General features: G+C 39.0%; 1 long non-coding RNA gene across 2 annotated transcripts; it reads left to right on the forward strand.

The window, feature by feature from the left end:
• Positions 1-8,948: 8,948 nt before the first annotated feature.
• On the forward strand, positions 8,949-17,452 carry LOC122455463. Of its 2 annotated transcripts, none has more exons than XR_006273679.1 (3): positions 8,949-9,188; positions 15,439-15,553; positions 16,558-17,452. It is a non-coding gene; the product is annotated as an uncharacterized LOC122455463 (long non-coding RNA). The 2 variants fall into 2 exon arrangements; XR_006273680.1 differs by having other exon boundaries at positions 8,949-9,125.
• Positions 17,453-19,274: the final 1,822 nt, after the last annotated feature.

Below are 19,274 nucleotides of genomic sequence, written 5' to 3' on the forward strand. Positions count from 1 at the left end.
AAGTGACCTGTAGCTCACGAAAGCTTATGCTCTAATAAATTTGTTAGTCTCTAAGGTGCCACAAGTACTGCTTTTCTTTTTGCGAATACAGACTAACACGGCTGCTACTCTGAAACAGTAGAAGTGGCATTTGAAGTGGAAGAGGGTAGTGGATTTACAGCTTTGTTCAAGGAGGGCTTGCTATGTGTGGTGTGCAGTGTAGTAGAAAACACAGACAGTTGTGGGAGAAGCCGAGGTAAGCATTCCAGGCTGAAGCTCAAGAACTTTATCAAACCTTTTTCCTGAGAGGGCTTGACTTACACACTATGAGCAGAGTTAAGCACATGCACGAGTCTGTGCAGGATTAGGGCTTCAGATTGTAAACTCTTCAATGCAAGGACCTTCAGTGAAATCTAAAGTCACTGACAAAAATATTGAGTTCAGTGGAGCCAGGAATTCCCCCTTTTATCTTCTTGCTTGTCCATTAGGTTCCCACCAAACTTGGCACTGTATAAATAATAAAAATCACAATTAGCAACACTGTTTCTTGCAAGCTCTACTGAAAGCTAATCTGATTTTTTATTGGATAATTTTCACAATATACAATTTTTACAGCAACGGCTCATTTATCAAAGAGATTACTGTTAATCCAATGGTGGTTCCTTTTATTGTGAATTATAGCACCATTTTAAATTGTCTAAGATCTTCATACCGTGAGGAAGTAAGCAATTATAATGAAATTTTCTTATTAGTCGCTGCAACATCTCTCCTTAAATTTACATGTAGTCCTCGGTAATTTCCCTTAATGAGGAATAGGTTTTATTTGTGTTTGAATTATTATCTGTTTAAAATCAAGAGAGAAAATAAAGGTAATTTATCTTATTGATGCATAATTTAAACGTTTGCAGCAAATGATTGAAAACAGGAAGAAGCTGGTATCACCTTTTATATTGTAATATTTTTCTTTTCTAAATATATTATTTTTTCTTTTGGTTAACTTGATAATATTTTTATTTCATAATATGTATTTTCTGTGATGCCCACAAAATGTAAGATTTATATTATCACATTATTATGTTATCAGGTGGCAAAATATAAATAAAACTTGGTTTGTGGCATTCGTTGTTTCAGGAGACATACACTAATTCTCAGACACTGCACTGTACTTTACATTTCATTGTGGTACGGGCTCAGATGTGCCAAACTAATGAGAGTGGAAACCAATGGGAATTATATGAGCAAGGCATACCAGTAGAGCTGGTCCATAACAAGATGCAACTTCTGTGAAAATTTTAACTAAAATGTCATTTTAGCTGAAATTCAACCTTTAGTTGAAGAATTGAATTTTGGAAAATTTCAACTGTCTCTGGGAACAGATCTGGCCCATGTTTATCCTTGTCAGAGTGGTGTTAAAACATCACTCTGGGAGAGATTCTGTGCTGTCTCTCTGAGGCTCACACCTCTATTAGGATTCTAGGGAAGGTCAGCCCTGGTTCTGGGGGATGAAGACAGGTGGGCTGAAGGGCTCCCTTTCCATAAAGGAGTAACAGACTGAGAGTCAGGGCCCAGGAAATGTGGCAGAGAGGCCAAGGGAGGAAACGGTGCTGCACCCTGCTGAGACCTAGGGAAGCTGAAAGTGCATGGGGGATTCAGTGTCTGGATCCCCTCACAGCAGTCTGGTGAGCTGGCAGCACAGGGGGTCTAGATCTATGACAACTCACTTTTCTGACGGGAAGGGAACACTTGAGTGTTGTAAATCTTTTCATGAGCGACCATTTTATTACCAAATGGCAACCAAGGCTCACAGTCTGACATTGGCCGTCACCAGTAGGGTGGTAAAATATTAGACAAATAAAAACTCTCAATAATATTTTAACGTGACTGAGTGCAGGACAGACCTTTCCAATATGCTTACACCAACAAATTTTCTTGAGTCCGCATGGATGGCAACCTGGTGTTACTGTGGATTTAAAATAAAAGGATTTACCATTCAGAACCAGAATATCTGCTAATGCTCTCCCTTTTAGGACAGAGCCTGCTGTTCATCTGCAAGTACTTGAATTGAATTTGTTTATTTGGCAAGAGAAACATCTGAGATGACTTGGTCTCCCCGACTAATTTATTGATGAGTCTGGTTTTGTTTATTCTGGTTGGCAGCAGCAATCAAATGAAAATCTTTCATAATCCAACATTCCTAAATATAAAAGAGGAAATCTATCTGTGTGCAGTCAGAAAGTGATGCATTCAAACCTAATTCAGCTCAGCTGTAGCGTGGGACGCTTAGCCAATTGTCATGCAGTGTATTAGAAATGATATAAAATGTGAATAATAGCCCAGAAAAAATAAACATCTTCCTCTCCTCACAAATGACATGAAACCAATGAAATTGTTTTCTGCTTAAACCAAGTATTTGGTCCTGTGTTTCATAATTAGAACTGGGTAAAATTTTTTGACAGAAACTTGCAGATTTGAATCGGCTTGAAACATTTTGTGAATTTGTGTAGATGTCATTCAGTTGTTTTGGGTGGGGAAAAAATAATCCAAAAACCTGATATGTTTTGTTTTGAAATGAAACACCAATTTTTCAATTCAAAATTATTTTTTGCTTCCAAATTTCCTTTAATTTCAGTTTGAACTAAATGAATAATTTCAGCCAAAATGTTCTCCTTTTTGATACTCCAAAACTTGATGGGGAAAAAATTCAGATCAACCCGAAACAATTTTTTCTTCACTTTGTCATATTTTCCAGAAAACCAAAACATTTGTTATTCACACAGCAATATTCACACTCTTTTTTTCAAAGCTTCAGCTGTTTTATCGGTTGTGATACTTTTTCCTACAAAGTAGTTTGCTAGTTTAACAAAATAATAATTGCATTTGGAGCTGGTTGAAATAAATTTAAAAACTTGGACAAAATTTTAAAATTAAACAAAAAGTTTGACTACATTTTCAAGAGTCCAACCCTTCTCCCATATGTGCACATGCCCTTTTTTCCTAGCCAGAGCTGGTTGCTATCCTTCAGTTTGGAAAAAAAAAACAAAAATACAGGAAAACATTTTGGAAAAAAAATGTGCATTTTCTCCCTCTGTTTTCTGCAACAAGCTCCACTTGGTGTATGACTGGATTTGGGGGAAGGGAAGAAACATTGTGCTTTAATTTTCTGAGATTACTGGCAATTGTCTGATCTTATTTGGACTGTTCATAATAACTCATGGCCCAATCCTGCTCCTTTTGAAGTCAAGGACAAAACTCCTGTTTTCAGGATTGGGCCTAGAACAGAAACTTTAAATGTTGAACTGTAGCTCTACCCTACTAAGTGGTATTATGAAAATGGCACCATAGAGATCCATATTCATGTATCTCACTGATTTCCAGATTAAATTTCCTCAGTTTCCAAGTGAAAAGCTATCCCATCCCACTATTGCATTAGAGGGTTGAACAGTCAAGCTGTTTTCTCTCTGTCTCACCCGTCATTGCCATCAGGGAGGTTCACTGGAACAAATCAAGGCCCCAGCCTCTTAAATGAGTTGTATAAGTGTCATTAATGACATCTATGGGTTGGCATGGCCGTGTCGCCTTTCCTCAATACCTTCCATAGTGAACAGAGGTGGAATAAGGAGCCACTGCGACAGCTCAGTGTTACTTTAGGATCCCCATGGATGGAGAGAATCCCCCAGTATAACACTACTTCAAGCAAGCTTTATGCCCCAAAGCTGTATTGTTGCTGGGAAAGACCTACTGAGTTTGGAGGCATCATTCAGATTCCTTGTCTCGATATGTTGATACTGACCATATGGTAGTTTCCAACTTGGAGGTCAGATATATTAAATGTCTATTTACATTATTATTTTTTGTTTTTGTTTTTTGCCAAGAGCAAATTTGTGGGATGAACTCTGACTAACCTGGAAAGCATGAGAAATGGATCCATATGAATGCCGATGTCAAGATTTGAATGTTTGCAGCAGAGAAAGAAAATTCCATCAGCATCAAATCTCTGTTTTGACACAAAGTATTTGTCTGTGGGATGAAATTTGAGAAAGAATATGGAGGGAATTGGAAACCACTAAGGTCTTTTCTTTAACACACTCTAGGTTGGCAAGAGATCTGTCTGCTTTCAGGCCGCTGGAAGGATTCTTTTTCAGGGTGTTGTTCAAGCAGTCTGTAATGGCAAATGGATTTGATGTTAGTAACACAGGTTATACAACTAAACAAATTTACATGACGCATGCTTTCTCTGCTGCTCACTCAAGTTGAAAGCATGTAGACATTTCCTGAAGCTGTAAACTCACCTATCACACTCACTTCTTTTACTTACATAAGGGTTAGATTTGTATACTAATCTTCTGAGTCATCAAATTAAGTTATACATGTATACATGTATATTCCTTCTCACGCGAGGAAAAAAAAATAAAGATCATAGTGGTTCAGCTAAAAAGACTATAAAGCATAAGAGTTAAACAGTAAGCTAAATTCCATGCAAAAAAGTCATGTTGATGCTATGATAAGGTTTATAAATTGATTTGTGAAAACTTTGACCTTAATTCTGCTCCCTTGTGTTTATAAAGACTGTATTTTAAAAGTACAACTCGTGTCCATTAATACAACATTTTGTATAATAGAAATTGGAATTTCATATGTGGCCTCACAGTCAGTTATAATTTAGTATATACTGATTAGAGTTTGGCTTGATTTTTAAAACGTAATGAGCTCTCCCAAACAAGCCAAGTTTGTGGAAAACCAGTAGTGTGAAGGTTTGGAATGCCTAAAGTTGAATGGCCTGAGATGATCCAAAGTCTGAGTGATCCAGAGTTTGAGAAGATATTGAATTTTAGGTGATCTCTAATTTGAGGGAATCCTCTGTATGACATTCTCTAGAAACTAATCAGATCCCAAGGGGGGGGATGACCCAGTGTTCTAAAACAATACTAGCTTTGAATCAGTTTAAAAAACCGAATGACAGTGTTGCAGGTTTAACTTAAAAATATTGAACTGTTTTTATTCAAAGCTGGCTTGTGCTAAGTGGGATGACTTTAATGCCGTTAACACTGACACAGCTTTGTAATTGTGTACTTAATTATAACAATAATTGTAACAATACTTGAATAACACTTTCCATCTGAGGATCTCAAGTGTTTTGTAGACAATAGTGAATAAGTCCATACAACATCTGTTAATTTGTATTGCAATACTCTTCGAAGCCCCAGTTGTGGACCAGGACCCTGCTGTACTAAGCACTGTACAAACTGTGACAGACCCAGACCAGTGGGGTACAGGAGTCTGGTCTCATTGGGATCCAGGAAGTGGGCCCGCCCACTGCTAAAGGATCCCCCCCCCAGCCTAAGAGGGGAGTCCACAGGACCTGGAAAACCAAATAATTACGGGGGACAACGAATGAACAACAGGGACAGGAGTGCGGTCAAAGGGTCAAATGAAGGGAACTGGACATACAACATCTGTGTGAGGTAGGTATTATTGTTTCTATTGCATAGCAAGGGAAACCAAGCCACAGATATTATGGGACTCACCAAGGGCTACAGCGGACATCTGTGGCAGGTCCAGGACAAGAATTAATGTCTTTTTTTATTTAGGTTTTTGCTAATTCACTAGCCTCCCAGTCAAGTCATTAGGTCAACATTTTCAAACCTGGATGACTAAAATTAGGCACCTAAATCCAGATTTGAGTGCATAAGTAAAGTCATTTCTTTTTCAGATGTGCTAAGCACCCAGCAACTCCAATTAATCCCAATTACTTCAGTGCAGGTACAGACACACACTCTAATTTAAGTGCTTCTATCTTTTGAGTAGCCAAATTGTGACACTGAGGGCCAGATTGTCACAAGTACTGAGTCCCTCTTCCTGCACCCCACAGCTTCTATTGACTTGTCCTGGAAAATAAATGGGAGCTGTGGGTGCTCAACACCTCTGTAAGAAAGGCTAGAAGTGTCTCAATATGGATTTATATGCTAATTAATGAGAGGTTTTTTCACCGCATTCAGTAGGAACAAGATGTAAGATTGAAGTTCATCATCTAGATAAGATAAATGCGTTTTTGCCAAGATGTTCTGTAGGATGGATTATAGGGAGCAGGGAAAGGGAATAATGAAATAGCACTAAGAGAAATTGAGGCAAATATTTTACTTAAATAGATATAAAACAGAGAGACTGATTTTTTGCAGCTGTAGATTTAAAACAAATATTTGATTTTGTTTCAAATTTCTTTTAATCCAGAGGATTAGCGAAAGGAAATTTTATTTGCTAGGTCTGCCAAATGCTGTTATGACGATGACACATCCCTGCTAGCAGTCAGCAGAAATGGATGGGATCTGATTTGCTAAGATAACATCTCTTTATTGGCAGATGTGAAGTTGGGAGTCTGTTCATCTGTGCTAGGAGGAGAATGTGGCTTATCAGAAATCGTATCTCCAGTTTTGAAGTGGTAGCTCATTGAAAATGGTAGCTCAGAAATCTGCTATATGAATCTATATGGACATGTCAGTCTCAAAATAAGAATACACAACTTCTGTTTAAAATGTTAGGGCTCAACTCAGACTCATAACAGACAATGTAAACAGACACACCACTGATGCCTGGGAAGGCTGAGTCTGGCCATTATTCTGAGTGTTATGTACATTCATATGTTCATTTAAGAAATTGTAGACAAGCAAATTAAGGAAATGTGAAAATAATGTGAACCCGTTACCCATTTGTGATGACATGCACCTTTATATGTGCTAGTAAATGTAAGTGGAGACTACCCAGTGCAACTTCTTCAACAAATTTACTCTCTGGCTTTTTTTCCTTCAAAGCATGATACGTTGTTACCTACCGATGAACATTGATCAATAGGATAAGAGCCCCATTAAGCAATTATGGTGTAAATTAGCTGTTACCACTCAAGAAAGAAATCTTCAAGTCTTTGTGGATAGTTCTCTGAAAATATACACTCAATGTGCAGTGGCAGTTAAAAAGTGAATAGAATGTTGAGAATCATTAGGAAACAGATAGATAATAAGACAGAAAATATCGCATTGCCTCTATATAAATGCATGGTATGCCCACATCTTGAATACTGTGTGCAGATGTGGTCACCCAACTAAAAAAAAGATATATTGGAAATGGTACAGAAAAGGGCAACAAAAATGGTTTGGGGTATAGAACAGCTTCCATATGAGGGGAGCTTAATAAGACTGTACCTTTTCAGCTTGGAAAAGAGATGACTAAGAGAAGATATGATAGAGGTCTATAAAATCATGCCTCATGTGGAGAAAGTAAAATAAGGAAGCGTTATTTATCCCTTCTCAAAACACAAGAACTAAAAGTCACCAAATGAAATTAATAGGCAGCATGTCTAAAACAAACAAAAGGAAGTATTTCTTCATGCACTGCACAGTCAGTCTGTGGAACTCTTTGCTAGGGGATGTTGTGAAGGCCACGACTATAACAGGGTTCAAAAAAAAACTAAATAGGTTCATGAATAATAGGTCCATCAATGACTATGTAGCAGGGTGGTCACCCAGCTCTGGCTCTGAAGGGGTTAACAGCAGCCCTTGAGAGGGCTGTGGCTGGAAAAGCTGAGTGAGTAGCTCACCACAGGTGTGGTCAGCTCAATCCGGGCCCAGCTGGCCCTTGTAAGAGGGTTGGGGGCCAGGAGCTGAAAGAATCTCACTCTAGCCCTGGAGTGGGAAGGGCTAGCTGCGTGAGAGGAAGGTACCTGAAGTAGAGTAGGGCTGGCGGAAAGCAAGATGAGCTGGGAGCTCCAGCCTGCAGGCCTTGGTAAAGGCTTAGAAAGGTACTGGAGCTGCAGAGGGGCAGCTTGGGAATAGGAAGAGGCAGTGGGTCCTATCCCCTTGCCAATGATGAGTGGCTATTACAGACAGCAGTCTGCCCCATTGAGCAAGGGCTAGATGATGACTGGCAATAGTCCCTGAGGCAAGGTGGGTTTAGAGGGTTGGGGGTTCCCCAGGGAGGGGAGACCCAGAGTATGGGGTTACTGCTGGGGCAGAACCCCAGGGTAAAGGGCACTGGGGTCCAGGAGGGACACGGGACCAGCAGCAGGTGAGACACCTGCCTGCAGAGGGTGCTCCATAAGGCCTGGAAAAACTGGATGACCAGCAGGAGGCACCATGCTGGTGGGTCGTCGCTTCTGTACAGACTATTAGCCATGCTCTGAAGTGCCCCTCAAAGGATGGGCAAACCTCAATAGGTGTGGAGGTTTGGTTCACAAAAAGCATCAAATAGTCTGTCTGCTTATCATTTGCCTCATCAGAACAAAGCACAGTGTTAGAGACTGGAAATCTTTTAGAGGCTTATGTTCTGATGAGATTTTCCATGTCTTTAGCTACTAGCTAAGCTAGAAGTATCATCATTTTTCTAAGGTAGACCCATCCTCTGTATATCCCAGGATATTTTGTGGTTGATCTGGGTACTAAGCTCTGCAGGGCATAGGTTGTTTCTTCCTTTGTGTCTTATTCAGAGTCAAGCAAACTGTCATTGCTTAACAAAAATATAAATAAGAGGCCTAAAAAGGTAACTGCATTACAGGAGGCCTGGATAGTTCAGGGGTTTGGCAGTGAGACATTGAGTCTTTCTAATCTACATCACCTGTTCATGACCAAACATTGATCACCTCTAGATCTATGTGAAGTCAGTTGCTGGGTTAAGATCACTTCCAAGCTTTAAGTGGCCACATCACAAGTCATACTTCTAGACACTCTTGATGACAGTCTCTACAGATGGACCTAAACAATGAATAGGGATGGGAAGCTGACCTAGTTGCCCTTGCAGGTGAAAGTTGAAGCATTCAGGATGGAAGTGCGTGCATAGCCACTGGCCATGCTATGGATGGGTAAAGGGATTCCATTGGTTTAGAGGTTTCTCAGTTTGGTACCTTTCATAAGCATTAAATATGATAATTTTCATGCTTTTAAAGAAATGTGATTTTTCTGTATTAACTCTTCTCTCCAGGTTGCATTTTTATGTGCTATGGAGGATATGGCTAACTAGTAGATTTCACTGATTGACAAGTAATGAGATTGCTTGCATCGGACAATGAAGATTTAATTGAAACAATGGATCTTGCAAGCAAATTTGATTAACATAAAGAGGAGGAGGGCACAGCACAATTTTTCCCACAAGAAACCCTCAAGGTACATCAGGCATATCTGTTCATCCCAAAATTAAAAGATTCATGTTTTTGCTGCGATTATCTGGTAAGACATTCTGAATGATATCAAAGAAACTCTTGGTGTCTGTCTAGACACAACACTTTGTAGCAGTGTGAGGGGGGCTAGATGTGGGGTTTTTTTATTATTGCATTAATTACATGAAGCTTTTGATGTATCTTTTAAGACTGGGGAAATAAAATCTCAAATAACAGATTGCTGAGCAGTATGTTATGCTGGTCTGAGTCATACAGTCAGATGTTGAGATTAATTTTTATAAGGATGCTCTAGAATTTGTGGGCAATATTAGAGCCTTGAGGTAATGCATGGTTACTAACAGAGGGACATCATCTGAAGCTCTTTCTCCTTATGGTGTCAACTGAAGATTAGAGTACTGTTTCAGTAAACCATGTGTTTAATTCCAACCTTATTCAGTGAAGACCCGTGCAGATGTCCTACAGGGCTGAGGGGAGTGCATCTCCTCAACCCTATCCCTCCTCTTTCCTTCTCCACCATGTAGTGTTGCCTACTTTAAATTCTCCAAATGAAGGTAGAACTGGGGATGGGAGAGGTAGGAGGGCGATTATCTGCATTTCTCCTAAATCTGACCCCTTCCAGACATCCTCTCTGCATCTTTAAGCATACCACAGTATTAGCCATCCTGTACCCTATCATGGATGTCTCTTACAAGGAAGCTGAGAGGAGGAATGCAGCCATAATTTGGATCTTGGGCACTAAACTGTCTGCAAGAACAGATAATAAAGAAGAAAACTTGATTGTTTGGGATTCTTTCAATCCCCTGCTTCCTGCCTGTTTGTTGAACACCATTTACCAGCTGAATAATGAGTGTATTTTGTTTCACATTTTTTCCCAATTTATTGAACTCATTTAGAGGCAAAAGAACCATGCTCCAGCTTATTCAGTTGGAAAAACACAGTGTGCTAGATGTCAGCGTAACACTGCACAATCTGAAACCCATTTCCACGTGAGCGCTTATGCAAGATGAAACTAAACATAAACAGGCGAGAGGAAAGTTCCAATTCGGAAACCCAGTTCTTTGGCTAAAGAAGGTATTAGACACAAACATGAGCACTTCAGCGCTGTTTTGTTAGGGTCTCAGAAAATGTATAATAGAACAGCAGGACCAAGATTTTCAAAAATCATCCCAGTGTGCTTCTGAACTGCCCACACTTTTGAAAATCAGCCCGTTTACTTAGCCTGTCTATAGGTTCCTGTTTTTGAAAACCTTGATCTGGAAAACTGATTTGACCAGATTGTGGCATTTAGCCAATGATGTGAGTTAGGGCAGGTGAGGAATCTCCCCTCATTTCATGAGAAACTCATGAAGGGACTGTGCTTTATGCAAGCATGGCCCAACCCAAGGGCAGCCCAATACAGTGAGACTGAGCAGGCTTTTTGTTCTGTGTTGTACAGCACCAAGCACCAGGGAATTTTTGGTCCATGACTGAGGCTAGTAGGTGTTGCTGGAAACAAATAATAATGTACCATCTTTTGTGAACCACTCTTCTCATTCCATCCCCACCATCTGGGGCACACCCTGAAAACATGGCTGAAACTGGGATGGATCCTTGCATTCTCCCCATACCACTGCATGCAGTAGGAGTCTCTTATGAGCTGGTTGTTAGGATGCGTTACGTTAACATTGTTGGTATGGTTTTGTGAGGGTTATTTAATTACTATCTTTGTTAAACTGCCAGATTGCAGAATGTTAAACAAAGAAAATAATTGGTACTTGCGAGATAAAGCTGGACTGTGGGTCATGTCCTCAGCTGGTGTCAATCAGCATAACTTTATTGACTTCAGTAGAACTGCAGCTAACTGCACAGACTGAGGATCTGGGCCTGTAAGCTAAATGGCTCACTGAAGCCATTTGAATTTCATAGAGTGTAAATGAGCCAACCTGGCACTAATTGCTATTAAGTAGAGAAACTCTAATCAGTGAAAAGAGCAAATGTTAACTAATAATGCTTACAGAAAATTATAATGTTTAGCTTTCATGCTCTATAGAAAGTCTGGGACAGCTGAGACAGATATTTTGATCTGTTTTATGCCAGGTTAAATCCAGAGTAACTCCACTGAGTCTGGTCTGTTACATCAGTTTTATGAACTTTAACTGAGGTTAGAAGCTGGTCCTGCATCTCTAGCTCTGCAGTGTCAGCCATATTATACGGCATAAAACCTAACACCTTTAATTTCCTATAAGCAACAATAATTTGCTTCTGCTAATAATATCAAAGGGCCAAATCCACATCAGTATACAGCCCACACAAGCTCAGTGTCTTCAGTGGGATTGTAGGGGGTAAGACTTTAGCACAAAATTTATCTCAGTTTTCCTTTATCGCCTTAGTACTAATTTCATCCTCTGTTAAGTTAGTTACATAATGTTCTGTAATCTGACATTTAGATCAATTCAGTACTGACACATCATTATTTACTCTATTATCAAACTGGTGACGTTCTGAACAGTTTTAGCATAACATACCTAGGATACCAACAATTCTGCACTGACATATTTAATCAGTTTTCATTTTGCTCGCATTGTTTAAAATAATACTTATTGTAGGGTCCCAACTGAATATCAAATTGATCATTTTCTGTTATAATATTATGAGTTTAAAAATATTTTCCTGCATATTGACTCCAATGAATTTGTTCCAAATTCACGCCCAGTGTAAGTGGGGACAGAATCTGTCCCACAGAGAAAACGTGACCCATAGACACAGAAGGAAACAATAATGAACGTTGGTGTGAAAGGAACTCGTATTATAAAATCCAGTCAACACTGTAAACTCATGTCCTATAGAAAGATTAACCCAGTGCTTTCACTGTGGCAACACTTGTGTCCTAGGAGAGATTATTTTATACTCTGTAAATAATTCATATTTCACGTAAAAGTGGAAACACTAGCAAAAGTGAATCATAGGGCCAAGGTATTTTAAACAGAATATAAATCCTGCAAGAAGTTCTGGGAAAGTTCAAAATTTTGTTTTGTTTCAAATTGGAAGGAAAAGTCAAAATCTTGCAATTTGCTTAGAAAATAAAATATTTGGGAATATTTTATCTACCTCACCAAACACTTTTTGTTTTGATAAAGTTGAAGCATTTCATTTTGACTTTACCATTTTGCCTTTTATATTATATTATAAATAATGTGCAAGTCAACTTTTGTATTATATTATGTAATGTATCACAAAACTAAAACCAAAATTTTAAACCTTTGTTAATCAAAATGTTAAACAAGACCAAAACTCTTTTGTAATTTCCCATCAAAACTTTAAATGAAATTAATATATTCCGCAAAATGTTTCAATGTTCTCAAGCCATCCTTTTCAGATGGAAAACTGTTCTATCAGAACATTTTGACCAGCTTTATTGCTAATAGTCCTTTTAATTTGCAAGGGTGTTGAAGAAAGCTGTTGTGAAATATAAAACTTTCATTCCCACACACACACACACACACACAATCAAGTAAATGGGCTTTGGCCAAGGAAATTTACACAGAGGATTAGGAAACAGAATCTAGGCTTCAACCCACAACTGGGGTTTGTGTATCTCAGAAGTCCCTCCATAGCCACTACTTTAGTCCCTGGTTTGGATGTGGGACTGTTCCTACTACTCATTCCCAAGCGGTGGATCTAATGGGTTTTCCACACCAGCATATTTGTTGATAGACCACCACTCTAGGGTGCAAAATGCCTTTTGGGTGGCCAATACTCTCCATACCATGGGGTGGCTAGTGATCTTTCTCCCTATGTCAGGAGACTTGGTAGGAAAGCAAAGTACGAGACACGATGTGTTCATTTAGTTTAACAAACATACTTTTAATGATTTGATGTTACTACTGCACAACGTAACAATAAATGCATTGCAGTGTATTTTGTAGAAGTGATGTAGTCTTAGCTATATGATGATCAGCATAGTGCACAGGACCTCACATATAGGACTCTATTAAATCTTGTATAGCACTTAGAACAATTGGGCCCCACCTCTTTGATCATTAGGAGCTACCAATTTATAAAAGTTGAATAATAATAATAATAATATAATTATTAATAGGTAAAATGAGATGAATGATTGAAACATACTAGATGCATAGATTATCATCAGAGAATTCTTGCATCAGTTTTGAGTTTTGTCTGTTTCAGTGAATTGTATTAGAGGAGTAGGGATAGGCACCAGTGTCACTGTATTGCGCATAATATGCGCTATGCATGGAACTCTGCCTTAATATTTTCTCTTCAGTAAAAGTCATGCTTGCATGTGGTAACAGAGGTAGATTTTAGGACATGATAGATTATTGAACTTCTTGTGGAGTCCACAGGTCTGCCTATGAAAAACATTACAAATGCAGTGGCTACCAATGCCTCTGTGTGTTCTATCTTTTCCCCCATGTCACAGATGTCGTGTAGAGTTGCTCGAAGTGGTAGGCTACTCCTCAAGAGGGTCTTGGAGATATGTGGTTCTTTGCAAAGCAATGCAAAAATATTTACATTTCAAGCTGCCTGCTTGGTAGTGGCCTATAGGTAGCTAAATAGAAAATGTGTGGGCCCTTGAATTTTTTATGAGCAAGTATAGCCATGTGAAAAAATTGCTTTCAAGGGCAGGCACTTTAAAATTTTTGACGGTTTTATAGCGGTGACAAAAACAGAGAGCTGGCAGCACCATCTTTCACATGGAATCAATTACAATGAAATCAGTAAAAAGAAAAGGAGTACTTGTGGCACCTTAGAGACTAACAAATTTATTTGAGCATAAGCTTTCATGAGCTACAGCTCACTTCATCGGATGCATTCAGTGGAAAATACAGCGGGGAGATTTATATACACAGAGAACATGAAACATGGGTATTATCACTCTTCTTACAGTGTGTATGATAACACTCATTGTTTCATGTTCTCTGTGTATATAAATCTCCCCGCTGTATTTTCCACTGAATGCATCCGATGAAGTGAGCTATCGCTCACGAAAGCTTATGCTCAAATAAATTTGTTAGCCTCTAAGGTGCCACAAGTACTCCTTTTCTTTTTGCAAATACAGACTAACACGGCTGCTACTCTGAAAATGAAATCAGTATTTGCATGGGTCGATGGCCTTGACTGTGCTTATCATAGATATCGGCACAAAATGTGAGTTATATACCTTATTTAGACCATTGTAATGCCCAAAACAAATATGCACATATCTTGGGTTTCTTCCATGTCCATGTGTAGTTTGTTGAAGGACAGTCTTATCTTGTGCTTTTGATGGTTTAGTATTTGCTTCAGGACTAACGAACTCTCCCACACCAACCTCTAAAGTTACCAATGGATTGATGGTCATTTGGGGTGAAACTTACCCACATTCAGAGGACCAATGCAAAGCCTATGCATCAATAAGTTACACTTGACCTTGAATAGTACTAAAAACCTTTGTGCCAGTCCTCTCCGAATGGATAAATTTTGCTTGTAGCCTATATACACCGTTAACATGAATTTCTAAAATATGGTTAAAACCCATTCAACTATTCCAAGTTAATCTGAGGGGTTTTGTTGGCTGCTGAGGTTGTGGGGTTTTGTGTGTGTGTGTGTGTGTGTGTGTGGTTTTTTAATTTACTATTGTGTGTTTGTGAAGACTAAAGGCCAGCTGCTCTACATCGGTTGTAGTTCCATTGGCTGGTGTAACTCAATATGGCTCCAATTTCTTCAATGGAACTATGTCAATTTACACCAGTGGAGGATCTGGCCTTGCAAGTCAGGAATTAATGGGAGATACAAATCCCTTGAGAATTGCATTCTGTTATTAAGTCACTCACTTCTCTTTGTTCTTGTTGTTTGTTGTCCACTTTCATTTTCAATTGTAAAGAGCAAAATAATACACTGATAATGTGGTGTTGGTTTTTATTATTTTTGTCTGAAAGTGTAAGGATGAAAACAGCTCTGACTATACTTTTTTTGGGGGGGGGCTTAATTTGTACAGATGAGATCTTTGCTTTTTTTATTTGAAAGTAATTAGTGTGACCTTGATTTGGGTGGTGGGGGGGATTTTTTTGTCAAATTTTCCTTCTAAAGAATGGAAAAAACTCAACCTTCGTAATTACCATCAGGTTTAGGATCCTACAGCTAAGGACCTCCATAGACTTCAGTGGGCTTAGGATCAGGCCCTCAGTGCAGCATATGTGCTGTGGAGAGTCTTGTGTGGGTTTGTTGTGCTACAGTTAAGTTCACCCTTAATTTTTAGGATTAAAGTACTTAAAGAAGACCAGTTGCCTTTCATTGTTCAATAGCACTTTGTATTTCAGTGACATGAGGAGACAAGTCGCACCTAGTCATTCACATCATTTCACACAGCAATGTTGGCTGAAAATAGACGGAGATGGAGGAACCAAAGAGGTTCTTGGAGGCAAGTTATCAAAGGTAAATAAAGCAAGAAAAAAATAGGATTGTGGGGGATTGTTAGTATTGAGACATTGTGGGGTTCAGATCTGCATGGCTTAGAATCTTCAAGGAATAATGTGGCTGCTGGGTATGCCAGCACGAAGCCCAGCAGGACTGATATTTCTCTGTACTGAAATATGTTAATCGGTATAAAAAGGATGTAAAAGTTCATAACGTGACATAACTTATAAGAGTGATTCTCAAACTGGAGTCTGCGGATCACTGGGGGTCCACAAGGGTACTCCAGGATGTCCGCGAGACATGTCCAGGCCCACTGGCCTCGCTGATCAACTCCTCCCCCTCCCTCCCAGTGCCTCCTGCATGCTACGGAAAAGCTGCTTGGCAGTATTTGCAGTATTATGCAGTATTATGCAGGAGGCACTGAGAGGGAGGGGGAGGAGTGGAGCTGGGGCATGCTTGGGGGAGGGGCCGGAAAGAGGAGGGGCAGGGGTGGAGTGGGAAGAGATGGGGTAGGGGTGGGGCCTTGGAGGAAGGGGTGGAGTGGGGGGCAGGGCAAGGGGCTGAGCAGGGGTTGAGCACCCCTGTGGAAAATTAGAAGCCAGCTCAGGGGGTCCATGACAAATTTTAACTCCAAATGGGGGTCCTTGGGTTGCTAAAGTTTGAGAACTGCAGACTTACAATAACAAAAGTTGATGGGAAAATTTTTGAAAAGGAAACAAAATTACTGAATTAGTCTAAAAAAAAAAAAAGGCCAAGTTGGTATAATTCTAGGACTGTGTTAAAATTATGCTTGTTAAAAACAGGAGATGTGAAGCCCGATGTTAAAAAGCCAAAATTGTTATGTCAGATATTTAATTAGTCGACAAAATAACGAGGGAGTGGGCTAGTCCACCCAACATTCCCTTTTTGGGCTTTGACGAGAAAGAGATGTTATGGGAAACCAGCAAAAGAAGAACAGATGGAAAGAACAGACGGAAGATACTAGAGCAAGTGTCACCATCTCATTTTCTGTGACCTCTCAGGATCAGGACAGTGAAGATCCAAGATGTCGTTACCAGAACAGGTGGTGGTGTCATCTGGGTCCCTATGTACTCCAGTTGAATCCCAAATGCCACCTGAGATGACCGTTACTATCTTTGATACCATCTAAGAGTGTCAAACAAGGGGGATTTTCCTTCTATAATTGGACTTTAACAACACTGAAGCAGCAACAGGAACTCCAACCCATCTCGGGTAACTTCTCTCTTCTGCAAAAGGACAATTATTGCTATTTGTGCTGCCATCTTAGAGACTGTCGAACAATGGGAGTTTTTTTTAAAAGGAAAAAAATATCTCCAGCAAAAGCGAAAGTGAACAAAGGAAGTTGTTAAAATGAAAGCCTTACTTAATACCTTGCATTTCAACTGCTTTGCCTGTTTTTCCTCCTTTTCTGTATCTTTAATAAAGATTAAAACATCTTTAATTATGTGTTTACCATGGAGATAAGCTGGCTGGGGTCTCTGGATACCAAGCCCCAGACCTTACTTAACACTGCTTAATATAATTCCGTGACTGTGTCACATTAACACCTTTAGCCCATATATTCCATCTAAATTAATACAGCAGACGCAACTTTTTTTTGTTGCTAGCCCGGCTAATAGTGTCAAGGCTCGCTTGGCTTAATAAGCCCTATGGGGAAAAATACAGTTCCTCATAAAAATTGGTCCACAAATAGAAAAAGCAATTTTATGTAGGTAGGTTGTGACATTTGATGTATCTTTGAATTCAATCTGTAAGTCTTTTGAGGAAATCTTATCTGTTACCCAGCATAGAGTGCTTAATGGATTATATAAATAAATATGTAACACTATTTGTGGGACTGAAGGTTTAATTTTTATATGTTCAGAAGTCCCATGGTGGAGATGGGAAGTACTCCTATAAAGTAATGTATGGTTATAAAAAAGATTGCAATGAACAAAGTCACAGGGATTTTCACAGATTGCTTAAGAGTCAGAAGATGAAGTAAAATGTAACCACTTGAGGTTACTCTAGATGACCTTTCCAAAAAGGATGTAATCATAAATGGAGTAACATAATAAGCATTTGCTATATTAATCTATGCATGAAGATAAATAATTTTTAAGATTTAAGATTTTAAGATAAAGAATTCAATTGCAAAACTTCACGGGGAGGATGAATTTATTCTTCTGGTTGCAGAATTTCAAATTAAATCAGACTCTTGCTGACAAAAACATCAATCTACTCTCTAAAGTTCTAGCCTAGCTACTTGTACCAGTGTAATAATGTTTGTAACGTATTCACATGAAAGAAACTCACAGGAGGAAATCTTCAAGTTCATTGTTGTCCCACGGTTAGAGTTCAATGAAGAATGTTGCTGCTGTCGTCTTTATACACTGAGATTAAGCCCACGCCCCTCAGGGAGTAGGCATCTATTAATCTGTTTCTGGGGACAGAACAGGAAAGACATTTGACCTCTCTGGTTTTATTTTATTGCCCATATCACAGAATGCTCTTAAAGACTTAAGAGTCAATTATTACACAAAAGAGAGTAGATTCTCTTTTAAACTGAGGCCCCTTTAAGCTACTCTGGCAACATAAGGCCTTAAAGAAGTTAATTTACATCCTTTATTGTCCCTTTATACTATTTGTGTGGTGTAAATTGCCTTAGTCAGAGCCAGCAGAGACACTGTTGTGTACATGCTGAGATGCTGCTACTTATGGTAAAGTTTAGGATTGAAATATTTACAGCTCACATTTATGTAGTGAGAAACCGCTTATTTGAATCATCACAGTGAGTCTCTGCAAATGGAAAAGTACATTTAAATAGCGTGATATAAATTCAACCTTAAGGCCCATGCTTCACCTGTGACTCATTCTGCAGTCAAAACAGGAACAGCATGTATAGGGATAGGATGCTATTAACAACTTCACTTTCTTTAGTGCTATCTTAACACCATATATGTCCCTCAAATGGGGCCTAATCCTGAAAGCATCAACTGTGCCAAATGAAGTCACCCACTGGAGCTGTGGGTGCTTAATATATCTCAGGGAATGCTCTTGGTGTATGTAAGTCCTGTAGATATTCATAGGAATCATGCCAATGATTGAGAGCAATGCAGTAATATTGGGGTTGCTATGCTGATTCAGACCAGGGTCTGTCTAGTCCACTATCCTGTCTCTCTTAATTTCCAGTACAAATCCTGCAGAGAAAAGTGCAAGAAGCTTCAAAATAGGTAATAGTGGAAAAACCTGTGTACAGACGAAATGTCTTCCTATCCCCCTCAGTTAGAGATTGGTTATGAAGCATCTGCATTAAAATCCTTTCTAACTTTTTAAAAAATCATATGGAAACTTTCATTATAAACATAAGTATCCAATTCTTTTTATTAATTAATTTATGATAAGCTCTTGGCTTTAGAGAGATCTGTGACAAGGAATTCTACAGGCTAATGAAACTGTATTTAAAAAAAAATTCTTTATCAGTTTTACTGTTTTCTGTTGCCTCTGAAATACATTGGACATCTCCTTGTGCTTGGTCACTCCTACTGATTCTCTCATAATTCAATCTACCTCCTCTGACCTGGTCAGTTTGCTTACCTAGTTGTTCATCTCATTTCTATATGAACAGTCCCAGTCTTTTCAATCTGTCTTCATCTCTCCAAGATCCTAATCAACTTTGTTGCCTTCTTTCTTCTATATCTTTCATGAGATGAGGTGACCAAAAATATACTGGTGAGGA

Source organism: Dermochelys coriacea, chromosome 8 (genome assembly GCF_009764565.3).
Source record: "Dermochelys coriacea isolate rDerCor1 chromosome 8, rDerCor1.pri.v4, whole genome shotgun sequence".
Taxonomy (NCBI): domain Eukaryota; kingdom Metazoa; phylum Chordata; order Testudines; family Dermochelyidae; genus Dermochelys; species Dermochelys coriacea.